Source organism: Macaca mulatta, chromosome 17 (genome assembly GCF_049350105.2).
Source record: "Macaca mulatta isolate MMU2019108-1 chromosome 17, T2T-MMU8v2.0, whole genome shotgun sequence".
Taxonomy (NCBI): domain Eukaryota; kingdom Metazoa; phylum Chordata; class Mammalia; order Primates; family Cercopithecidae; genus Macaca; species Macaca mulatta.
The window spans coordinates 57,743,625-57,751,667 of record NC_133422.1 but is presented as its reverse complement, the minus strand read 5'-3'; the positions used below and the strand labels follow the sequence as shown (position 1 = coordinate 57,751,667).

The window sequence follows — 8,043 nt, the reverse complement described above, 5'->3', positions numbered from 1 at the left end:
TAATGCCTCTTGAGTTAATTTTTGCATAAAGTATAAGGAAGGGGTCTAGTTTCAATTTGCAGCATATGGCTAGCCAGTTTTTCCAGCATCATTTATTAAATAGGTAATCTTTTCCTCAGTGATTGTTTTTGTCAGGTTTTTTGATGATCAGATAGTTATAGGTGTGTGGTTTTATTTCTGAGGTCTCTATTCTGTTCCATTTGTGTATGTGTCTGTTTTTGTACCATGCTATTTTGGTTATGGTAGCCTTGTAGTATAGTTTGAAATCAAGTAGCGTGATGCCTCCAGCTTTATTCTTTTTGCTTAGGATTGTCTTGGCTATTCAGGCTCTTTTTTTACTCCATATGAATTTTATAAGAGTTTCTTTCAGTTCTGTGAAGGACGTCAATGGTGGTTCAATGGGAACAGCATTGAACCTATAAATTACTTTGGGCAGTATGGCCATTTTTACAATATTGATTCTTCCCATTCATGGGCATGGAACGTTTTTCCATTTGTTTGTGTCTTCTTTGATTTCCTTGAGCAATAGTTTGTAATACTTGGAAAGGTCCTTCACTGCCCTTATTAGCCTTGTTCCTAGATATTTTATTCCTTTTGTAACAATTGTGTATCACAGTTTATTCCTGATTTGGCTCTCTTCTTGACTGTTGTTGGTGTATTGGAATGCTGGTGATTTTTGTACATTGATTTTGTATCCTGAGACTTGCTTAAGTTTTTTTATTAGCTTAAGAAGCTTTTTGGCTGAGACAATGGAATTTTCTTGATATAGGGCCATCTGCCAATAAAGATAATTTGACATTCTTTCTCCCTATTTGAATACCCCCGTTTTTTTTTTTTTTTTTTTTTTCTTTCTCTTGTCTGATTGCCCGGGTCAAAACTTCCAATACTATTTTGAATAGGATTGGTAAGAGGATGCATCTTTGTCCTTTGATGGTTTTCAAGGGGGAATGCTTCCAGTTTTTGCCCATTAAGTATGATATTTGATGTGGGTTTGTTATATGTGGTTCTTATTATCTTGAGATATATTCCTTTCAAACCTAGTTTATTGAGAATTTTTGAGATAAAGTGATGCTGAATTTTATCAAAGGTCTTTTCTGCATTTATTGAGAAAATCATCTGGTTTTTGTTTTTAGCTCCGTTTATATGATGAATTATATTTATTTATTTTAATATGTTAAACCACCCTTGCACCCCAGGGATGAAACCAACTTGAATATGATGGATAAGCTTTTTGATATGCTGCTGGATTTGGTTTGCCAGTATTTATTAAAGATATTTGCATCAGTGTTAATCTGGGATATTAGCCTGAAGTTTCCTATTTTTGGTGTATCACGATCAGGTTTCTTGTATCAGAATGATGTTGGCTTCATAAAATTAGTTATGGAGGAGTCCCTCCTTTTCAACTTTATGGAATAGCTTCAGTAGAAATGGTACCAGGTTTTCTTTGTACCCCTGGTAGAATTCAGTTGTAAATCCATGTGGTCCTGGGCTTTTTTGGTTGGTAGACTACTTATTACTGACTCAATTTCAGAACTTATTATTGGTCTACCCAGGGTTTCAATTTCTTTCTGATTCAGTCTTGGGAGGATGTACATATTCAGGAATTTATCAATTTCTTCTAGATTTTCTAATTTACGTGCATACAGGTGTTTATAGTATTCTCTGATGGTTGTTTGCTTTACTGTGGGGTCATTGGTGATATCCCCCTTATCGTTTCTGATTGTGTCTACTTGATTCTTCTCTCTTTTCTTCTTTATTAGTCTAGCTAGTAGTCTATTTTATTGTTTGTTTGTTTGTTGTTTTCCAAAAAAAAAAAAAAAGAAAAAAAGAAAACCTCTTGGATTCATTGATTTGTTGAAGGAATTTTCATGTCTTTATCTTTCAGTTCCACTCTGATCTTGGTTATTGTTTACATTCCACCTTATTTGGGTTTGTTTGCTCTTGGTTTTCTAGTTCTTTTAGTTGTGACATTAGGTTGTTAATATGAGATCATCCTAGCTTTTTGATGTAAGTGTTCAGTGCTACAAATTTCCTTCATAACACTACTTTAGCTCCATTGCAGATATTCTGACATATTGTCTCTTTGTTCTCATTAGTGTCAAATAACTTCTTGATTTCTGCCTTAATTTCATTATTTACCCACGAGTCATTCAGGAACAGCTTGCTCAATTTCCATGTAGTTTTGTGTTTCTAAGTGAATTTTTTAGTCTTGAGTTCTAATTTGATTTTGTTTTGATCTGAGAGACTGTTATGATTTCAGTTCTTCTGCATTTGCTGAAGAGTGTTTTACCTCAGATTATGTGATCAATTTTAGAGTAAGTGTATATGACAATGAGAAGAATGTATATCCTGTTATTTGTGGGGTGAAGAGGTCTGTATATATCGAGCAGATCTGCTTGATCCAGAGCTAAGTTCAGGTCCTAAGTATTTTTGTTTATTTTCTGTTTTGATGTTCCATCTAACATGGTCAGTGTGGCATTAAAGTCTCCCACTATAATTATGTGGGAGTCTACATCTCTTTGTAGGTCTCTAAGAACTTGCTTTATAAATCTAGGTTCTCCTTTATTGGGTATACATATTTTTAGGAATAGTTAGCTCTTCTTGTTGAATTGACTCCTTTACCATTATATAGGGACTTTCTTTGTCTTTTCTGATCTTTGTTGGTTTAAAATTTGTTTTGTCAGAAAGTAGGTTTGCAACCCTTGCTTTTTTCTGTTCTCCATTTGCTTGGTAAATTTTTCTCAATCCCTTCATTTTGAGCCTATGTGTGTCGTTGCATGTGAGATGGGTCTCTTGAAGACGGCATACCAACAGGTTTTGACTCCATCCAGCTTACCATTCTATGTCTTTTAATTGGGACATTTAGCTCATTTACATTTAATGTTAATATTGCTATGTGTGAGTTTGATCTTGTCATCATAACCAAAGCTGGTTATTTTACAGACTTATTTATGTGGTTGCTTCATAGTGTAGTGGTCTGTGTACTTCAGTATGTTTTTGTAGTGGCTACTAACAGTTTTTCCTTTTCATATTTAGTGCTTCCTTCAGGAGCTCTAGCAAGGCAAGCCTGGTGGTGACTTATTCCCTCATCATTTGCTTGTCTGAAAATAATCGTATTTCTCCTTCACTTATGAAACTTAGTTGGGCTGGATATGAAATTCTGGGTTGGAAATTCTTTTTTCTGAGGATGTTGAATATTGGCCTCAAATTGCTTCTGTCTTGTAAGGTTTACACTGAGAGGTCTGATGGATTTCACTTTGTAGGTGACCCAGACTTTCTCTCTGGATGCCTGTAACATTTTTTCTTTCATTTCAACCTTGGAGGATCTGATGATTATGTGTCTTGGCGTTGACCTTCTTGTGAAGTATCTTTCTGGGGCTCCCTAGATTTCCTGAATTTGAATCTTGGCCTGTCTTGCTAGGTTGGGGAAGTTCTCTTGGAGGATATCCTAAAGTATGTTTTCCAATTTGGTTCTGTCCTCTCTGTCTCTTTCAAGCAGCCCAATCAGTTGTAGGTTCAGTCTTTTTACATAGTCCCACATTTCTCAGAGGTTTTGCTCATTCCTTTTCATTATTTTTTCTCTATTTTTGTCTGTTCATCTTATTTCAGAAAGATAGTCTTCAAGCTCTGAGATTCTTTTGTCCATTTAATCTATTCTGCTATTGATACTGTGAATTTCTCATGTTGTGTTTTTCAGTTCCATCAGGTCAGTTATGTTTCTCTCTAAACTGGCTATTCCAGTAAAAATATGGAATGCTTCACAGATGTGTGTGTCATCTTTGTGCAGCAGCCATGCTAGTTTTCTCTGTATTGTTCCAATTTTAATATAAGTGCTGCCAAAGTGAGCATGACAGTATATTTTAAAAATCCCATATGGTTTGTATTTATACCCATTTATTTACTGACTCTAGAATTATGAAGCAATTTTAAAAATAGTTAGCAAATTTCCCATATCTAGTTTGCTAACAGATTTCAAAGAGCCAAAACGTAAGCAAAAATAAAACATAATAATATGAAAGAATATACAGTATAATAATAAAAACTTATTTAATGTTAGGATTTACTATAATCCCTTATATTAATCCTTTGAAAAGTGCTTCCTTCTAGTAATATTTAACATGCTGGTTGATACATTCTAATATTTTTGTTGAGGTTTAATTGACATAAAATAATCAGTGCAGCAAGTCTTTAATTTGTTGAATTGATATGCATATAAGCCACTCAAATAAACATTGCAATTAAATTGATAAGTATACCCACCAGCCCCAAGAGTATCTTCTTTTGTAATTCATATAGAGTCCTACCACCTCTCCTTTCTGCAACTATTAATTTCCTTTCTGTCATTATAGTTTCTTTTTCTTTTTTTAAGCATTTTATATAAGTGGAATCTCACATTATGTACTCACTTCGTGGGGTTTATTTTACTAACATATTTTTGTTTTCATATTTATTCACAGTTTGGTGTTAATCAACACTTTAAAAAATGTCTAAATAGTATTTTGTATAGGTATTCAATTCGTTTATTAATTTACCTGTTGATGGATATTTGGAATGTTTCCAATTTGGTGCTTTACAAATAAAGCTATAAAACATTGTCTGTAAATCTTCGTGTGAGCATAAATATCTAGGAATGAAATGTCTAGAATATATGCAAGTTCAAATTAGAAAGAATTTCTAAAAACTATATTATAGAAGAGGTGACTAGTAAGATGGCCAAATAGGAACAGTTCCAGTCTGCAGTTCCCAGCGAGATCAACACAGAAGATTTCTGCATTTCTAACTGAGATGCCCAGCTCATCCACTGGGACTGGTTAGACAGTGGGTGCAGCCCATGGAGGGCAAGCTGAAGCAGGGTGGGGAGTCACCTCACCCCAGAACCACAAGGGGTCAGAAATCCCTCCCCTAACCAAGGGAAGCTGTGAGGTACTGTGACATGAGGAACAATGCACTCCAGCCCAGATACTATGCTTTTCCCACAGTCTTAGCAACCTCCAGGAGATTACCTTGGGTGCCTATGCCATCAGGGCATTGCGTTTCAAGTGCAAAACTGGGCAGCCATTTGGTCAGACAACAACTTTTTTTTTTTTTTTTTTTTTTTTTTTTTTCATACTCCAGTGGCACCTGGAATACCAGTGAGACAAAAACCATTCACTCCCCTGGAAAGGGTGCTGAAGTCAGGAAGCCAAGTGATCTAGCTCAGCAGATCCCACCCCCATGGAGTCTGGCAAGCTAAGATCCACTGACTTGAAATTCTGGCTATCAGCACAGCAGTCTGAAGTCGACCTGGGACACTGGAGCGTCATCAGGGGAAGGGCATCCACCATTGCTGAGACTTCAGTAGGTAGTTTTCCCCTCACAGGGTAAACAAAGCTGCCACAATGTTTGAACTGAGTGGAGCACACTGGAGCTCTGCAAAGCCTCTGTAGCCAGACTGCCTCTCTAGATTCCTCCTCTCTGGACAGGGCATCTGTGAAAGAAAGGCAGCAGCGCTAGTCAGGGGCTTATAGATAAAACTCTCATATCCCTGGGACAGAGAACCCAGGAGAAGGAGCAACTGTGGGCACAGCTTCAGCAGACTTAAACATTCCTGTCTGCCAGCTCTGAAGAGAGCAGCTGATCTCCCAGCACAGGGCTCAAGCTCTGCTAAGGGACAGATTGCCTACTCAAGTGGGTCCCTGACCCTTGTGCCTCCTGACTGGGAGACACCTCCCAGCAGGACTTGACATACACCTCCCAGCAGGGGTCGACAGACACATCATACAGGAGAGCTCTTGCTGGCATCTGGCAGGTGCCTCTTTGGGACAAAGCTTCCAGGGGAAGGAACAGGCAGCAATCTTTGCTGTTCTGCAGCCTCTGCTGGTGATACCCAGGCAAAGAGGGTCTGCAGTGGACCTCCAGCAAATTCCAGCAGACCTGCAGAAGAAGGGCCTGACTGATAGAAGGAAAACTAGCAAACAGAAAGGAATAGCATCAACATCAACAAAAAGGATGTCCACACAGAAACTCCATTTGAAGGTCACCAACATCAAAGATGAAAGGTAGATAAATTCATGAAGATGAGGAAAAAACACTGCAAAAAGGTTGAAAATTCCAAAAACCAGAATGCTTCCTCTCCTCCAAAGGATCACAACTCCTTGTCAGCAAGGGAACAAAGCTGGATGAAGAATGAGTTTGACTAATGAACAGTAGCAGGCTTCAGAGGGTGGATAATAGCAAACTCCTCCAAGTTCTAACCCAATGCAAGGAAGCTAAGAACCTTGAAAAAAGGTTAGAGGAAGTGCTAACTACAATAAGAGTTTAGAGAAGAACATCAATGACCTGATTGAGTTGAAAAACACAGGAGGAGAACTTTGTAAGGCATACACAAATATCAAGAGCCAAATTAATCAATCAGAATAAAGGATATCAGAGACTGAAGATCAACTTAATGAAATAAAGTGTGAAGACAAGATTAGAGAAAAAAAATTAAAAGGAACAAGCAAAGTTTCCAAGAAATATGGGGCTATGTGAAAAGACAAAACCTACGTTTGATTGGTGTACCTGAAAGTGATGGGGAGAATTGAACCAAGTTGGAAAACACTCTTCAGGATATTATCCAGGAGAACTTTCCCAACCTAGCAAGACAGGCCAACATTCAAATTCAGGAAAAACAGAGAACACCACAAAGATACTCCTTGAGAAGAGCAATTCCAAGACACATAATCATCAGATCTGCCAAGGTTGAAACGAAGGAAAACATGTTAAGGGCAGCCAGAGAGAAAGGTTGGGTTACCCCAACCCAACCTTTACCCAAAGGTAAGCCCATCAGACTAACAGCAGATCTCTCTGCAGAGACCCTACAAGCCAGAAGAGAGTGGGGGCCAATACTCAGCATTCTTAAAGAATTTTCAATCCAAAATTTCATATCCAGCCAAACTAAGTTTCATAAGTGAAGGAGAAATAAAATCATTTGCAGACATGCTGAGAGATTTTGTTACCACCAGACCTTCCTTAAAAGAGCTTGTGAAGAAAGCACTAAATATGGAAAGAAAAATCCAGTACCAGCCACAGCAAAAACATACCAAGTTGTAAAGACCATCGATGCTATGAAGAAACTGCATCAACTAACGGGCGAAATAACCAGTTGGCATCATAATGACAGGATAAGATTCACACACAACAATATTAACCATAAATGTAAATGGGTTAAATGCCCCAATTAAAGGACACAGACTGGCAAATTGGATAAATAGTCAAAACCCATTGATGTGCTATATTCAGGAGACCCATCACACATGCAAAGACACACATAGACTCAAATTAAAGGGATGGAGGAATATTTACTAGGCAGATGGAAGGAAAGAAAAAAAAAAGCAGAGGTTGCAATCCTAGCTTGTAATAAAACAGACTTTAAATCAACAAAGATCAAAAAAGACAAAGAAGGGCTTACATAATGGTAAAGGGATCAATGCAACAAGAAGAGCTAACTATCCTAAATATATATGAACCCAATACAGGAGCACCCAGATTTGTAAAGCAAGTTCTTAGATACCTACACAGAGACTTAGACTGCCACACAATAATAGTGGGAGATCTTAACAGCCCACTGTCAATATTAGACAAAATTAACAAGGATATTCATGACTTGAACTCAGCTCTGGACCAAGTGAAACTAGTAGACATCTACAGCACTCTCCACCTTAGGTCAACAGAATATGCATTCTTCTCAGCACCACATAGCACTTATTCTAAAACTGACCACATAATTGGAAGTAAAACAATCCTCAGCAAATGCAAAAGAACAGAAATCATAACAAACAGTCTCTCAAACCACAATGCAATCAAATTAGAACTCAGGATTAAGAAACTCACTCAAAACTGCACAACTACATGGAAACTGAACAACCTGCTCCACTGGGTAAATAACGAAATGAAGGCAGACATAAATAAGTTATTTGAAACCATTGAGAACAAAATGCAACATATCAGATCTCTGAGAAACAGCTAAAGCAGTGTTTAGAGGGAAATTTATAGCACTAAATGCCCACAGGAGAAAACAGGACA

At 37.5% G+C, this 8,043-nt stretch overlaps 1 non-coding gene across 1 annotated transcript; it reads right to left on the bottom strand.

The window, feature by feature from the left end:
* Positions 1-3,742: 3,742 nt before the first annotated feature.
* On the bottom strand, positions 3,743-3,849 carry LOC114673660 (U6 spliceosomal RNA). Its single transcript, XR_003724423.1, has one exon. It is a non-coding gene; the product is annotated as a U6 spliceosomal RNA (small nuclear RNA).
* Between the last annotated feature and the right edge of the window lie 4,194 nt (positions 3,850-8,043).